General features: G+C 39.7%; 1 long non-coding RNA gene across 1 annotated transcript in view; it reads left to right on the forward strand.

The window, feature by feature from the left end:
• LOC141570610 (uncharacterized) overlaps window positions 1–8659 on the forward strand; it is a 43053-nt gene extending 34394 nt beyond the window's left edge. The window contains exon 4 of the long non-coding RNA XR_012494809.1: window positions 6221–8659. This is a non-coding gene — a long non-coding RNA (uncharacterized LOC141570610). The remainder of the gene's footprint in view (window positions 1–6220) is intronic.
• Window positions 8660–16421: the final 7762 nt, after the last annotated feature.

Here is a 16421-nt window from a genome sequence, read left to right on the forward strand (position 1 = left end):
AAAATTTAATGTCTGATTTTATTTGCATATAAAACACAATAGGATTTTATGTATTCATCTTCTAATGTGTAAACTTGCTAAACTCATTATTTTAATAGCTTTTTTGGTAGATTCCTTAGGATTTTCTACATAGATGATTACGTTACTTGCAAATAAAGAAAGTTTTACTTTTGTCTTTCCAATTTCTATAGCTGTCATTTCTTCTTGCCTTATTGTGCTTGCTAGGTCCTGCAGTATAATGTTGAATACAAATGGTGAGAACGACATTCTTGCTTCATTTCCAAATTTAAGTCTTTTACCATTATGTATGATGTTAGGTATAGGGACTTGTAGATGCTCTTTATCAGGTTGAAGAAGTTGCCTTCTGTTCTTTGCTGAGTTTTTCTTTTTAAATCATGAATGGATGTTGGATTTTATTAAAGAATTTTTCTGCATTGATTGAGATGATCACATAGTTTTCTATTTTTAGTCTGTTAACATGATGAGTTACATGAATTGGTTTTTGAATGTTTAACTTTACAATCCTAGGATAAACTCCATTGGGTCATGATACATTATCCTTCTCTATGTTGCTATATTTGATTTTCTAAAAACTTTAAAAGAATTTTTGCATCTGTTATTGCAATGGGCAGCCTGTAAGATGGCCCTCTATGACCCCTGCCTCCTGGTACTTATGCTGTTATGTAATCTCCTCCTCTGTGGACTAGACTGACTGACTCACTTCTAATTAATAGAATATTATAGAAGTGATAGAATGCCACTTTCAAGAATAAGTTGCTAAAAGAATGTAGCTTCTATTTTCAGGACTTCCTCCCTCCCTCTCTCCTTCCCTCTCTCGTTTCCTCCCTCCCTCTCTCAAAATGCAATGTGTGTGTGTGTGTGTGTGTGTGTGTGTGTGTGTGTGTGTGTGTTGGGAGAAGCAAGGTGGCATATTGTACATAACTCTATGGAGTGCCCTACATGGCATGGTGGGTGTGGTGTTTGATTGAGGCCCGCAGTTCCACAGCCTATTAGGAACTAAGCCCCATCAACAACCACAGGAGTAAGCTTCCAGGTGGATCCTGTAGCCCCAGTGAAGTCTTTAGGTGAAACTGCAGCTCTAGTAAACAGCTTGACTAAGTCTCACGGGTGAAATTGAACCAGGAACACTTAGCTAAGTTCCACTTGGATTCCTGAATCACAGAAATGGTGGGTTTTACATCATTAAATTTTAGGGTAATTGTTATGCAGCAATAGATAATTAATACAATGTTCACAAGGGCTATTTGTCTGTTGTTTCCTTTTGTTGTAATGTGTTTGTCTGGTTTTGGTATCAGGGTAATACTGGGCTCAAACGAGCCTTTCTCTTCTATTTTTAAAGAAGGTTTAGTAGAATTGGTATTATTTTTTTCCTTCAATGTTTGGTAGAATTCACCAGTGGAGCTTTCTGGGTCTGGAGCTTTGTTTGAAGGAAGATTCATAACTACATGACATAGGATTCTAAAGAACACATTTGTTATTGAGTGAGTTTGATAGTTTTTGTCTTTCAAGGAATTTGTTCATTCACCTAATTTGCCAAACTTACAGGCATGAAGTTATTCATAATATTCCTTTATTATCCTTTTTAATATCTGTAGCATGTGTAGTGATGTTGCTTCTCTCATTGCTGATATTGGTAATTTGGGTTATCTCTCTTTTTTTTCCTGATCAGCTGGCTAGAGATTTATCAGTTGTATTGATCTTCTGAAATAACCTGCTTTGGCTTCATTATTTTCTCTGTTGTTTTTCTATTTTCTAATTCTTGCTTTTTGTTGTTATTATTTTATTTCTTCTGCTTACTTTGGGTTTAATTTTATCTTCTTTTTCTAGTATATATACATAAAATTATTGATTTTATATATAGGCATATTTAGAATTGTGTTTTCCTAGAGATTTCTAACTTTTATCTTAATATATGGAAAATATTCCAATTGTGTGATTTTACTATAATCTCATCAAGTCTATTTTGGTCTGTGTCTACTGAGTGTGTCTTTTTATTTTGTTTAGTTAAAATTTATTTGGGTGACAATGGTTAGTAAAATTACAATAGGTTTCAAGTGTACGATTCTGTAATACATCAGCTACATATCACCTTGTGTGTTCACCACCCAGAGTCAGTTTTCCTTCCATCACCATATATTTGACCCTGTTTACCCTCATCTAACACCCCTTCCCCGTTACCCTCTGGTAGCCACTAAACTATTGAGTGTATCTTTTTTTCATCGCTTTATTGCCAACGTTTTAACATTCTTATGAGTAAGTAAATATTTAGCTGGATTTGTTCACCAAATCTGATATTTGTCTTTTAACTTATGTGTAGAGTTCATTTACAATTTGTTTAACTGCTGTTATGTTCGAAATTATTTATACTAACTTGCATTATAGTCTGTATTTTCTCCTCCTTTTCTGTCTGCTTTTGTAAGTGATTGAGTTTCTAAAGATTTCCCTTTCTCTTTTTAGTAGTGTAGAAACAATGCATTCTATTTCTTTTTCATGGTATTTACCCCCCAATTTTATTTTGGCACTTAGGTAGCTGAATACCAGACACCTTGTTTTATGTATAAAGAGGGCTTCCCAATGAGATTGTATAGGATAGGGACTGGAAAATTTGTTTTTTTTCTGTACTTTAGCTGGAGTCCATTTGTAGTTCTCTAATATTTAGCTTTACTTGAAATTTTTGCTTTGCTTCTGATCTTCACTGTACTTTAGTCTTTAATTATAGGACTTCTGGGCTCTCTCCAGTATGCTTCCCTGGGTCTCTTTTTGTTTTAATTGTGCTCCTGCATGAAGGTGGTAGTGAAGAAAGTAGCCAGGGCAGTAAAAGGTTGAGGGGAGTTGAATTTCAGTGTCTCAGGTGTGAGAGATGGCAGGGACAGCTTCTTGTTTTGCTTTCTCGCTTCTGTTGTAGGCTCACTGCAGATCTGACAACAGTGGCTTTGTGTTGTTCCCTGTTCTGTCTCTTCTCCTTTCACCAGCCTCTCCATTTACTCAGTAGTCATTCGAAGCAGTCCTCAAGCCATCCATTTGCCATAGATTTGGGTAAAATCCCTTAAATCTGGGATGCTTCTTTCATAAACCTTGTGATACAGCCAGTCTCTCTACCAGCAAAACACATCATCTAGGCCAGCAACCGATAGTTCTGTGCATCTTAGAATCAAATCTATTAATGGCAATCGTCTCATATCTGGTGAGCTTTTGGACCAACTGTCCTTTTCATGTGCCTACATGAAACTTGTTTGATTTGTGGTTGCTGCCAAGAATGAGTCAAGCAGCGGCTCTGAGCCAGCATGGCAAGAGTCAGAGCGCCCAGCCCCAACGCATATTTTATGCTCTCCCATCTGTGATTTCAATTAATTGAGGGGGTGCTACTCAGGACTGGTCATTTAGCCCTCTAGGATCTGAAATCAATATTTTCCTGGGTAATGATTCTACCTTTCAGTTGCTCCTTATTCCTTACCTCTTAAGACAACCATCCAGGAATAACTTTCTCCTCCTAGGTGCTGTATGTGATTGATATAGTTTTGAACATTTGGTTGGTCTGTTGAGGCTGCCACGGTGGAGGAATCTAAGCACAAAGATCTCTTGTGAAGGATTGATTTTTCAGTGCTTGTAAGAGGAGTATCATGAAGAGAAGAGAGGAGTGGATATCCCAGGGCAAATATCTGCGAATTACATGCAAAGATCACATTATCAAGGCTTAGGGAAGGGTTGTCCTTTCCTTACAGAAGCCTTATTCCACACATTTGGGAGCTAGGTGGATCAATAGTTAAGAGCTCTGGAATCAGACAGCATTGGAATCCTGGTATGGGGCAAGTTTTGTCATGTCTCTTAGCCCCCTCCCCACTCATCTGTAAAATGGGCATCAGATGGTGGGGATTAAATAAGAGATTATTATTATTATTATTTTTTTGGTAAAGTATCAGGCATAGTAAGTCCACAAAGTTAGTTTATTAGCCCCTAACATCACTTACTTCTTCCAAGAGTTTGTGAACCAGAATTGTGTTCTTTTAAGGTGTGCCAGGAATCTAAAAAGCCAAAGGACTGTTCCAGCACTTGGAACAGTCTCCCACGTACCCCTGTCCTATTACAATATGTGAGGGAATCTGGGGCTCTCCACTCTGTTTCCAGAGGAGTGGTGGTTTTCCATTTTTGTGAAAATGCCACCCTGTTCTCTGGGTTACACTCAGGAATCTGAGGGCTGGGATGGTTACTTCCATCATCATTTTGTGTTCTGGGACCTCATGTGCCATTATTTCAGCGCATACTTCCAGTTGCTCGAACTCCTCCCTGATTTTATGACCGTTTAAAAAATCTAGTCTGAATCCCTTGATAATCATATGAAACATGATTGGCACAATCTCTCCCTCTCCCAGCCTTCTGTTCCATCACGAGTTCTTTCAGTGACAATGCGAGTATCAGTCTGGATCTTAAACTTCTCCGTTCCTCTCAGGTTCTGGGTTTCCAGATAAAGTGCCACTCACTCACTTTATGAGTCAAAAAATAGTTTGATGGGCACTTACTAGATGCCACACCCTGGTGATAAAAAGGAGATCACAGTCTACAAGCTAATAATTACAGCACAAACAGCAAAGTGCCTCAATGGAGAGATGTAAGTGCTGTGGGATGGTAAGAGAAGCTCTCAAATCTGTCCTGGGAAGGCAGTGACAGCTTCATTGAGCCGAGGTCTCAAGGGTAGTTTACACTTTGTCATTGGACAAATTGAGACAGGGTTTTCTGGGGGAGAAAAGTAGCAACATACACAAAGAGGGCAAGAGAAAGGGTGGCTATTTGGGGAACTACAAGTCATTCAGTATTATTGAAGCATAAAGTTCAGGGAAAAAGGGCAGGAATAGTGGAAGATGAGCTAGGTAGGAGCCAATTTAGGAAGGGCTTGTCTGCATTGGAGGTGTGGAGTTTATAAATGAGGTTTTTTTTTGTTTGTATTTTAAGTTGTGGTAAAAACCCTGCCATCTTAACCATTTTTAAGGGTATAGTACAGTAGTAGTAACTATATGCCCATTGTTGTGCAACAATCTCTAGAACTTTTTCATGTTGCAAAACTAAAACTCTGTATCCATTGAACAATTCCCCATTTTCTCCTTCCCCCAGCCCCTGGCAAACACTGTCCTACTTTCTGTTTTAAGAGTTTGACAACTTTAGATACTTCATATAAGTGGAATCACGCAGTACCTCTCTTTTCCTCAGGGTTCATCCATGTCGTAGTATATGACAGGATTTCCTTCTTTAGGGCTAAATCATATTCCATTATATGTGTATATTACATTTTCTTTATCCATTTGTCTCTCAATGAACATTTAGGTTGCTTCCACCTCTTGGCTTGGTTTTTGTTTTCTTTAAACTGTGACATAGATCACTTAAATAGGAAGAGCTTATAACTTACATATACAGTTTAATGAGCAATTATAGAACAGATGCTCATGTAACTACCACCCAGGTTAAGAAAGAACATAGCCAGCATCCAGAAGCTCCACGTGCTTCCTGGTCACAACCCTCTACCTGCACTAGAGGAGACCACTCACCTGATTCTGGCATAATTATTTCCTTATTTTCTGCATCTATTTTGTTTCTGAGTTTGAATAAGAGTAAATATATTTTTACTGCATGTGGATGTGTCTCTGGACAATATAATTTAATTTAGTCTATTTTTGAATTTTATATAAATTGGCTATGTGTGTTTTTTTTGTAACTTGCTTCTTTTATTTAAAATTATGTTTGTGGATTTATTTGTATTGTGTGTTTTTATTGTATGAATATACCACAATATATCAGTAGATACTTACTGATAATAGACACTTTTTTCTAGTTTGTGATTTTTATGTATGATACCAGTAAAAGCATTTTTCATATTTATTCATTTATTTTTTAAATAATTTTTTATTTTTCAATTACAATTGACATACAATGTTATATTAGTTTTAAGTGTACAACATAGTGATTAGGCATTTATATAACTTATGAAGTGATCACCCTGATAAGTCTGTTACCCATCTGATACCACATGATGTTATTACAATATTATTGACTATATTCCCCATGCTGTACTTTACATTCTTGTGACTGTTTTTATAACTGGCAATTAATCCTTTCTCCTGTTTCATCCATCCTCCCAACTCCCCTCCTCCCATCTGGCAACGATTAAAGTGTTCTCTGTATCTACAAGTTTGTTTATTTTGTTTTTTAGATTCTGCATATAAGAGATTCTGCCTACAAGAGATTCACTTCAGATCAAAAGACACACCCAGACTGAAAGTAAAGGGATGGAAAAAGATATTTAATGGAAATGGAAATGAGAAAAAGCTGGGATAGCAATAGTCATATCAGACGAAACAGACTTTTAAACAAAGGCTATAACAAGGGACAAAGAAGGACCCAGGACTTCTGTTCCAGGAATTTATCCAAAGAAACTCAAAACATTAATTTGAAAAGACATATGCATCCCTATGTTTATTGCAACATTATTTATGGAGGTAACCTTAGTATCCATCGATAGACAAATGGATAAAGAAGATGTGATACATATATACAATGGAATATTACCTGGCCATAAAAAGTGAAATATTGCTGTTTGTGACAACATGGATGGTCGTAGAAGGTATTATGCTAAGTGAAATAAGTCATACAGATCAAGCTAAATACTATATGATTTCACTTATATGCACAATCTGAAAAAGTAAAAGCATTCTTGAACATGTATTCTGGTGCAAATTTGCATGAATCTCATTATCACCTGTAACTAAGAGTGCAGTCATTGGGTCAAACCATATGCATACTTTCAACTTTCATAAGATATGCCAAACTGTTTCTAGAATCATTGTACCAATTTATGCTCTCACCAGCAGCTTATAAGGCTTCTCGTTGCTTTATATTTGCACTAACATATGGTATTTTCAGACTTTTTTAAAGTAGAATTTTTGCTGAAGAATGACACAAACATACCAAAATATATACATCTTGTACTAGCTAGAGCAATCGGGCAAGAGAAAGAAATAAAAGGCATCTAAATCAGAGAGGAATAAATAAAATTGTTGTCATTTGCAGATGATATGCACTTATATATAGAAAACCATAAAGATTCAGTGAAAAAACAGTTGGAGCCAACCAACAAATTTAGCGAGTTTGTAGGACATAAAAATGAACATACAGAAATTTCTATACACTAACAGTGAAATATCTGAAAAAGAAATAGATAAAATTATCCCATTCACAATAGCATCAAAAACAATAAGAGACTTAGGAATAAATTTAACCAGGGAATTGAAATATCCATACAAGGAAAACTACTAGACTTAAATGAAAGAAACTGAAGAAGACACAAACAAATGGAAAGTTATCCCATGTTCATGGATTGGAAGATTTAATATTGTTAAAATGGCAGTACTATCCAAAGCCATCTATAGAGTCAATGCAATCCCTACTAAAATTCCAATAGCAATTTTTCACAGAAATAGAACAAACAATCCTAAATTTTGTATGGGACCACAAAAAACCCCAAATAGCTAAAGAAATTCTGAGAAAGAACAAAGTTAGAGGCACCACAATTCCTGATTTCAAGCTATAGTAGAAAGCTATAGTAATCTAAATAGTATGGTACTTGCATGGAAATTGACTGTTGCCAGCACCCCAGAAGCTCTCAGACTCTACCTTTTTTTCCCCCTAAATGTACCCTTTATCGTAACTTCCATCACCTTAGATTAATTTTGCCAGTTTGTTTTAAAAAACTTTATCTAAATAGAATCAATCACTATGTACCCTTTTGTGTCTGGCTTCTTTTATTCAAGTTATGTTTTTAAAGACTCCTCCAAGTGGTTGTGTGGAATGGTGTCCCTTCATTCTTACTGATGATTAATGTTCCATTGTGATTATTCTACAACTTCTGTATCCATTCTATTGGATATTGGAATTTGTTATTTCCATTGTTTTTGCTATTGAGAATAGATCTGCTATGAACTTTTGTATTTATACCTTTGGTACACATATGTACGAATTTCTGTTGAATGTATATCTAAAAATGGAATTGTTGTACTCGACATAAGCATGTGTTGAGAAAAACGTTTTCCCCCCCACAAAGTGTTTATTTATATCACTTCCATCAGTAGTGTATGAAAGTTTTGGTATTGTTGGTATACCTTGTTAACACTTGATATTGTCAGAACTTCTCATTTTAGCCACCCTAGTGGCTGTGTAGAAGTATCTTATTGCAGTTTTTAATTTGCATTTCCTTGAACTAATACTGTTGAAAAATGTTTTATATGCTTATTGGCCATTTTAATATCCTGGTTTGCAAAGAATGTGAGAGCTTGCTCATTTAAAAAATTACATTGCCTGTGTTTATCTTACTGATTTGTAGAAGTTCTTTGTATATTCGGGATATGAGTCCTTTGTCAAATATATGCATTGCAAATGATTTCTCCCACTTAGTGGTTTGTCTTCTCATCCTCTTGTCTTTTGATGAACAAACACTCTTAATTTTAAGGTATTTTCCTTTATGATTAGTGGTTTTTGTGCCTTATTTAAGAAAATTCTTGCACACCTAAAAGTCATGAAGATAGTCTTCTATATTAACTTCTGGAGTTTTCTTCGGAGGAGGTTTTAAATTGTAGATTCTATCCCTTAACAGATATTGGGCTACTCATATTTTCAAATTTTTTTGTGTCAGTTTTGGTGAGTTATGTTTTTTAAGAATTAATCAGTTTTCTAATCTAGAATTTAAGGTTAATTATAAAAAAGTTTTTTATAGTATAATAAAAACTTTAAAAAATATTTGTAAAATGTATAGTGATATCTCTTTTTCCATTGTTGATTCTGGTAATTATTTTTCTCTTTTTTTCTTAATCAGTTTAAGTGTTGTCAAATAAAATATAAGATGCCTAATATTTATACTAACATTTTTTATCTGACTTTCAAATTTAACTGGAATCCTGTATTTTTATTTACTAAACCTGGCAACCCTATCAGTCTTGCTATAGCTTTATAAGCTTTATTAGTCTTTTCAATTACCTAACTTTTAGCTTTGTTTGTGCATTTGTTTCTATTTTAATAGACTTTGTTCTCACCTTAACTATTTCAATCTTTCTACTTTCTGTGGTTTTAATAGTGTACTATTTCTAACATCTTGGATAGAAGTCATGAGATCATATTGACTTGTCAGCTTTTCCTCTTTTCTAATAAATGACATTTAAGAATGTCAATTTCCCGCTAAGCACAGTTCTATTTATTTGGTTTTGAGATGACATGCTTTTATTATTAATTTCAAAACATTTCTAAATTTTTATTGATTTTCTTCTTTTACCCTAGGATTATTTAGAGTTTGTGTCTAAAACATTGGTTATTTGTTAGTTATCTATAAATTTATTTTTTTTATTTTTAATTTATTTTCAGTTTTTTTTAAAATTTCTAATTTATCATGGGGCACCATTGAAGACTGTCATGTAGGCAAAATTTCTGCACCTCATCACCCTCCATCCCTGGTTGAGAGTTGAGAGTGTCTGCTTTTATTTCCATGGAAAGAAGAAATAGTCTCAGTTATGGGAGACTGCCCCAAACTGGGTGTTGTTTCCTGCCTTTCTTCTCACTCAGTGTGCTGAGAGGAATGGTGGATGCAGTGGAAATACTGGCTACTTTCCCTCTGTGAAAACAACTTCCTAGGCCTGAGCCTCAAGGGTGGAGATTGGGGTCTTCTCCAAGTACGCCAGTTTCCTTCATCACCTGAGAGGTTAGCTCAGCACAATGGAGGAACTAAGAGAATCTGGCCACTGGATTTCCCCTCTTTGGCCTCTGAGGAGAATTTCCACTAGAGAGGATCCTGGGAGTTGAAGGGATCTCATTTTCTTAGGAATGGATAAGGAACCAGGTGTTTAGCTTGCAAGAGAGTACAGTTGGGCTAAAAAGATGGTATGCATAATAGCTGTCCTAAATTAAAGACTATCAGGTGGACCTGGGTGAGATTTTCTCCTTGCATTTCCAGAACTGGGTGGTTGAATAACTGGCTGCCACACTAGTAGAGGGAACCCAGAAGATACTCAGATAACTTAGATTCTATCACTTAATTGAGAAATATAGATGTATGGCAGCCCCAATGGGGTTGATTTAAGCTTATAGGCAGGACATGGGATGGACCTCATGGGTGGGATGGCTCTCATGGTTCCACATGGGGCATCCTTTCCAGTAGAAGTCAGAGCAGCCTGTACGGCCATGTGGCCAGAGGTTTTGTAGAGACGAAAATGTGCGGAGTAAAATCTGTATGGAGAAGCCCTGCCCTGGTGGATACAGCAGCAGCTCTGTTCCTGTGGAATACTCGCTGAGTGGCTATGCTGGTCACCTCCCTTCCTGGGCCTTATATGGAGATTGGGGAGGATGTGGAGGTGAGATGTTAAAGAGAGTACTTGAAAGATAAGGAGAGGTGAGAAGAGGAGTTCTCAGAGCAGGGTTGACAACAAAATGTGCTTGAATTTACTGTGTGGTTCTCAATCTTCTCAAAGGAACAAGACAGTCTATGTTACTATGTGTTTATATTTTTCCTTTATAGTACTGGGATTTTTTTTCCACAGGAAATAATTTCACCCATGCCAAATGTTTAAAATAGATGGACAATTCTGATTTAACATGGTGGAGTGGGCGTCTCGATCCCTTCCCTCTTTTCTTCTATGATGCTCCAGGATTTGAAACCATGGGACACAATGATACACAAGCTTCCTTTAACTCCATTCATCCGTATTTTCTAAGATCATGGGAGATGATGCCAGTAGAGTGTATTATGGTAAACAATGGCAGTTGTGGTGCTTATGTTTGAAATGGACACTCTTCCATTCTTATTGAGTTTCACTCAGACGTGTCACTGAGGACTCTGAGGACAAAGCACAGAGATACATTGACTGCAGACTAAAGTCACTCTGATCCTGGGTCATTAGGCATTTGTCATTCTCACCATTGTATCTCCAGGGCCATGCACCATGCCAGCAGTTGACTGATCCTTACTAACCATTTATGTATCGATGGATGGCAGGAGCAGGGCCAAACTGCCAACTGTGACCAGAAGGGATGGGCTAAAATGTCCTGTGGCTGTTGCATGATCAGGCAGGGACTGGACCCTGAGGTTGGGGCAAATGCTCCCACCTTGTCCTCCAGGACCCAACCCAGAGCCCAGCTGAGAGTCTACCTACCAGGAGTTTTGGCACCACAAGGAGGAGCCCAGTTGTCACCCATAGAGTATGCAACAGCTGGCTGTGAGAACCTGAGTCAGGGATATGTGGGTGATTCCCTAAGGCACGGGATCCTGGTGGGGTGAGTGGTCTCTTGGGCCTTTAGGTGTCCCTTACATCAGCTCATTCATTGCCTCTGTTCAGCTGGGCTTCCTCACACTGCTCACCTGGCATGACCCCTGAGCATGTGTTTGAGTGGGGGGTTGGGAGGTGGGCTGCCTGAGGATGCGGAAGAAGATGGAGGATGAAGGAGCAGTTAGAGCCTGCTCAGGGTCAAGAGGTAACTAACAAGTGCGTTTTAACAAAGGGAAAGAAAAGTTAGCTCCTTTTCACCTAAGATGTGGTTTATTAAGGAAACTCCAAGCGTAGGTAATCCATAGAGTGAGCATCAGATGGATGCAGGGTTATACAGCTTAATTAAGTTATTCTTGTACCCATAACTTAATTAAGTTATGCTAGAGCTTGATCCAGGTGCAGACTGAGGAGGGTTCTCATTGACACTGACATATCGGACACTGTCCTGGGCCTCACACAGAAGGGTCTCTAGTCTCTCCATGGAACAGAGAGAGGCAGGTCCCAGCTCACATCCTCCACTTTCCCCTCTAGGCAGACTGTTTTTCTTCACTCCTCTCTGCTGCGATTCTTTGTTGTCTGAAAGGAAAGGCCGTGTGCGTGCGTGCGTGCGTGCGTGTATGTGTGTGTGTGTGTGTGAGAGAGAGAGAGAGAGAGAGAGAGAGAGAGAGAGACCATCAGCATTTGGGCGTCCGCGGTCCTGACTGCTCTCCAGCTCTCCACTGTCTTTCCGAGGCGTCAGGAATAAGGCCCGTAGACTGGATGGGAGTCTCTCTGGACCCTGGTAAATCAGTTCTGTGGACTGTGGGCATAATCTTCCCAGATGCCCCTAAGACTCTTTTGCCTCTGGGTCACTGCTGGCATACATCTGTCACCTTTCCCTTGCAAGAGCCTTCTCTGGATTTCCCACATGCAACTTCCCACACACAACTGGTCAGAACTGTTGTAGTACTGATGCTCTGTGTTCCTGCTGTACCTCCATTTCCACCTCCTGGACTGTGTCCAGATAGTTGCCATCATCCAGGCATCCCAGCCTGCCTCTCTGCACATTATCCCCTGTATCACCTAGTCCTAACTCTGGTGCTAGACGAAGGACCTCAAAGGAGAAGTTGTTCGGCCTCGTGTTCAGATGGCTGGAAGAGGCAAGAGGTAACAAGTGATTATTTGCTCTGTTGGGTCCTAGTGCCATGGAGGAGCTATGTTTACTGAGCCCTCCTGTAGAACCTATACCAGCCCCTTTGTGACCTGGGACTCAGCAGATGATTCAGGCTGGAAGAAAAGCTGGAGCTGGGGTCTGATCAGCTACTGAACTAAAAGGAAGGCATGAGGCTTAAGTTGTATCTGGTTCCTGTATTTTTTAAAAAAATAATTTATTTTTATTAGTTTCAGGTGTACAAAGCAACATAATAGTTAGACATTTAAACCCCTCATAAAGTGATAACGCACTCCTCAAGCTACTACCTCTCTGATATCTTATATAGCTGTTACAATGCCATCGACTATCTTCCCTATGTCAACATCCTGTGACTATATACACCTATATATTTAGTTATAGTTGACATTCAGTATCATTCTACTTCAGCTCTTCAGGTGTATAGTGCATTGGTCAGGCATCTACGCAGTGTATGACGTGATCCCCCTGATAACTTCTGTGCCCATCTGGCACCTTACATGATCTTTACAACATTGGTGATTATATTCCCCATACTGTATTAACGATCAATTTGTATTTCTTAATGCCTTCACCTTTTTCACCCTGCTCCTAACCCCATTCCCATCTATCATCCTGATAGATCTAGTAGCTACCTGGCACCATACCTAGTTATTACAATATTATTGACTATATTCCTTATGCTATAACCTACATCCCCATGACTACTGTATAACAATCAATTTGTACTTCTTAATCCCTTCCCCTTTCACCTATCCTTAACCCCCATCCCATCTTAAAGAAGTTTCTCTAAGATTCCTTGTAATACTGGTTTGGTGGTGATGAACTCCTTTAGCTTTTTCTTGTCTGGGAAGCTCCGTATCTGTCCTTCAATTCTAAATGACAGCCTCGCTGAGTAGAGCAATCTTGGTTGTATGTTGTTGCTTTTCATCACTTGGAATATTTCCTGCCACTCACTTCTTGCCTGCAAAGTTTCTGTTGAGAAATCAGTTGGCAGTCTTATGGCGGCTCCCTTGTAGGTAACTAACTGCTTTTCTCTTGCTGCTTTTAAGATTCTCTCTTTTTATTTAAACTTTGGCGTTTTAATTATGATGTGTCTTGGTGTGGGCCTTTTTGGGTTTATCTTGTTTGGGACTCTGCTTCCAGGGCTTGTGTGTCCATTTCCTTTACCAGGTTAGGGAAGTTTCTATCAGTATTTCTTCAAATAGGTTTTCAATTCCTTACTCTCTCTCTTCTTCTTTTAGTACCCCTGTAATGCAAATGTTGGTATACCAAGAGATCCCTTAAATTCTCCTCAATTTTTTGGATTCTTTTTTCTGTTCTGGTTGGGTGTTTTCTGCTTATCTTATCTTCTACATTGCTGGTTGGAACACTGCTTCACCTAATCTACTGTTGATTCCCTGTAATATATTCTTTGTTTCCATTATTGTATCCTTTATTTCTGACGGGTTCTTTTTTTTATGGTTTCCATTTCCATTTTTATGCTTCTTATCTCTCTGTTGAAGTTCTCCCTGAGGTCACTGAGTATTCTTATAACCACTGTTTGGAACTCTGCATCTGATAGACTGCTTATCTCCACTTCACTTAGTTCTTTTTCTAGAGCTTTCTTCTGTTCTTTTATTTGGGACATGTGTGTTTCTCTTCCCATTTTGGCTGCCTCCTTGTGTTTGTTTCTATGTGTTAGGTTGGGCTGCTATGTCTTCTGGTCTTAGTAGAGTGGGCTTAGGTAGTAGGTGTCCTGTGGGCTCAGTGGTGCAGTCCTTTGGGTCACCTGAGCCACACGCTCCAGGTGTGTCCCTTGTGTGGGTTGTGTGTGCCCTCCTCTTGTAGTTGAGCTTTGGTTGATAATTGCACATCAGTGTGAAGGACTGACCCTTGGGCTCACTGGTTGTAAGCACTGGCCTTGACTACAGTGGAAGAGTTGTTGTACAGGGGCTCATCCTATGGAGCAGTATGTGCCTCAGCAGGACTCTGGTGCCTGCCCAGTCCGCCCCATGTGTGTGTCATACTTGGAGGCGGTTGGGTGAAGCTCCAGCTTATTTTGAAGTTGACCACAGGGGGTGCCAGCCCCAGGACCACCTTGGAGGGGATCTGCCTAGATCTACTTCAGCCACAGCCTGTGCCCCTCCTGGGGCCACCTGGCAGGAGCCAGAAAGAAGTCTGCAGATGGCTGCTGCTGGTGCTGTGCTTGGAAGTGCCTTGAGAGGACAAACCATGAACCAAGGCTAGCTGCCACTAGTGCTGGCTTAGGGCTACTCAGCCAGAGGTACAGGACACACTCAAGCTTGATACTGCTTGTCTGGGTTCTGTGAACCTTTGAGAGATCCTCGGAAAGTCTGCAGCTTGAGCCAAGGCAGGTGATCTGCACAAAAAAGCCACTGAAAGCAGCCTGGTTGTGCCCAAAAGTTGGGAGGGGCCAGGTCTCGAATCACCAGGGCATGGTGAACTAAAGGCGGAGACTCAGAAATGGCTGCCATCTGTGTTTGCATTCGGGGTAGGGCAAAGAAACAATGGCCTCCAGCAGTTCCTCTATCCAGGGGAAAGCCTTCTCTCCTGCTCCCGTCCCAAGCCAGACAATTCAATTCCCCACCATATGTTCCTGTTGCCTTTCTAGCTGCTGACCCAGTGCTGGAGCTCAGAGCAAGTGATTCCATTGGTGGATGAGTCCACGTGTAGTCCCTTTAAGAGGAGTTCCTGTGAGTGCTCTCAGTCTCACTCAGTCACAATCCCTGCTGGTTTTCACAACCAGAAATTATGGGGACTTCTCTCCCTGGCACTGGCACCTAGACTGGAATCTCTTGCTCCTCTAAGGGATGGGGAGGGGATCCCCACAGCCGAAATAGCCCTCCTGATCTTTAATGGTCACACGCAGGTGTGGGACCAGCCTCTCTGACCTTCCACGTCTCTGAACTTCCTACCAGTCTAGAGGTGGATTCTTCTGCAAGTCTTTAGTTGAAAGGCTCCAGTTCAGCTTGATTTTAGGCGATTCTCAATAATGGTTGTTTTGTAGATTAGTTGTAATTTTGATGTGGTTGTGAGAGAAGGTAAACACAGCATTTATATGCTGCTCCATCTTGGTTGTCTCTCCTCTGGTCCCTGTCTTTAGTCTCCATCAGGATATGGGATGGCTCTGCACATAGGGATTTGCTGCTGGTGGTTTCCCCTCAGTGACAGTTGCGGGAAGCATGGGCGACATCTGATTGTGGTAGCAAAATGTGAAGAGGCTGCAGTTCATCCCGACCTTCCCTAATCATTCTGGTCTCTACTTGCCCTGGGAATTTAGGGTCTCAGTGATGACTGTCATGCAGCCACGCCTTCACTTTTCAGTCTGAATGAATACCAGGAGTTAGGAGTCATTCAGGCCATATTCATGGTTGGCTACTTCTGAAACCCATTCTAATTGTCAAAGTTGTAATAGCAGCTTCCAAAACAAACACTGTAAAATTTCTAGATTGTCAAAATGGTTTAATAATTTGCTGTACATCAATACAGTGGATCATAATGTAACCTTGGAAAATTATACTTCTGAAAGTTCAGTGGAAACATTGATAAAGCAACCATGATAGGGTCTCAGGCTAACTGAGTTCTTAATTGTTTTGGGGGTCATGTTGCCTAAAATCTTGAAATAATTCATATTTAGCAGATTTCATGCACTTCTGATAGTTTTTACACATTTATATAATAGAGATGTTTTCTATGAGCTAGTGGGGCTGGCCTCTGCCACTCCCTGTTGTCCTATTCTAGGTTCAGATGGCTTTCCTGGGCAGTCATCCTTTTCCCAGACAAAGTCACACACCATTATCAAGGTCACCATCAGCACTTTGCGGTTCTGCTGTGGTTATGAAGAATAGCTGGTGTCTAGTTTCTCCTGACCTGGATAATCTGCAAGGGGACAGAGGCAGCAACCTCTGGAGGCTGGAAGTCTGCCTTAGCCATTGGGT

The sequence above is a fragment of the Rhinolophus sinicus genome, linkage group LG03 (genome assembly GCF_036562045.2).
Source record: "Rhinolophus sinicus isolate RSC01 linkage group LG03, ASM3656204v1, whole genome shotgun sequence".
Classification (NCBI taxonomy): Eukaryota; Metazoa; Chordata; class Mammalia; order Chiroptera; family Rhinolophidae; genus Rhinolophus; species Rhinolophus sinicus.